Here is a 1,436-nt window from a genome sequence, read left to right on the forward strand (position 1 = left end):
CATTCTCAAGAATAAATTATTACCGTGATTAAAAGCAATGTGTTGACTTACCTGGAAAATATCTGTCTTGTCTTCAAATAGACTGACAACATATTTATAGTCAGCATAAGCCCAGAATTTGGAATAATCATAATCTATAAATGGTCCAGAAATACTAGAGTGATCACAGTTCCAGGTCAGAAACTCTTCAAGTGTAGCTTCTACGTAACTACATGAAGTTTCAAACTGAGGAACTGCAAAGTAAGAGAACCCAACTTTAAATGTATTTGAAACAGTTTCCAAAATTGTTTTTTAAAAAATATTTTCAACCAAAAATGTTAACTATAATTTCAATTAATTAAAAATTAACTTGGCACTTGCTATATAATTAAAATTCCTTACAACTTTCACAATGCTATTGTGGTACATATATACAATGGAATATTACTCAGCCATAAGAAAAGATAAAATACTGTCATTTGTGACAACATGGATGAGTTTTGAGAATATCATGTTAAGCGAAATTAGACAGGAAAGTCAGGAACCATATGAATTTAACCGAATGACCGAACACAAGAACAACCATCCAGACAACATTCCCGAGACAACCACGATGACACGCACTGGCACCAGGCCAGCCAAGGTGGGTGCGATATGATTGGTTAGGGAGTTCACTATCGCCCCACAATTGCCCCATAGAGGGAGGCCCAGGACACCAGCCAGTGAGGCGATCAATAGGGGGGCTCTGTGATCACCCCAAAGAAGGAGGCCCAGGCCACCGGCTGGGGGGCGATCAATAGGGGGGCTCTGTGATCACTCCAAAGAGGGAGGCCCAAGCCACCCTCTGCAGGGCGATCGATTGTGAGGGCTCTCGGAACCGGGGAACCTGGGGTGTGTGGAAGCAGATACAGGCAGCACCAGGCCAAGGTGGGTGCAGGCAGGGTGCCGGGCCACGAAGTAGCCAGGGTCTAAGGCAGCCGGGGCTACAAGACACCTGGGGCCTGGAGGCAGCCAGGGCCATGAGGGTCCCGGCAACTGGGGCTTCGAAGGCCTACTCAACATTTAAAAAAAAGAGTAGAATCTTTTTTTTGTAAAGCAACAAATCTTGAGTATATGCTTATGTGCTTATAAATGAAACAAAAATATTTTGGAGGGTCCACAACAAACTTAACAGTGGTTACTGGTAGAAATAGAATTGAGAGGGACAAGAAACTTTCACTTTTTATTATACAGATGTGTTTTATTATATAGACATTTACATAGTTTAAATTTTGCATAAATAATTAGATTTATCACCGAAGCCGGTTTGGCTCGGTGGATAGAGCGTCAGCCTGTGGACTGAAAGGTCCCGGGTTTGATTCCGGTCAGGGGCGTGTGCCTTGGTTGCGGGCGCGTCCCCAGTGGGGAGTGTGCGGGAGGCAGCTGGTCGATGTTTCTCTCTCATCGATGTTTCTGAC

The 1,436-nt window shown here is 43.9% G+C and overlaps 1 long non-coding RNA gene across 1 annotated transcript in view; it reads right to left on the bottom strand.

Moving 5' to 3' along the window:
- The window catches only part of LOC107185105, a 23,373-nt gene extending 23,143 nt beyond the window's left edge, over positions 1-230 (bottom strand). Inside the window, exon 1 of the long non-coding RNA XR_001516022.1 lies at positions 48-230. This is a non-coding gene — a long non-coding RNA (uncharacterized LOC107185105). The remainder of the gene's footprint in view (positions 1-47) is intronic.
- Positions 231-1,436: the final 1,206 nt, after the last annotated feature.

This window comes from Myotis davidii, unplaced genomic scaffold, assembly GCF_000327345.1.
Source record: "Myotis davidii unplaced genomic scaffold, ASM32734v1 scaffold629, whole genome shotgun sequence".
Lineage (NCBI taxonomy): Eukaryota > Metazoa > Chordata > Mammalia > Chiroptera > Vespertilionidae > Myotis > Myotis davidii.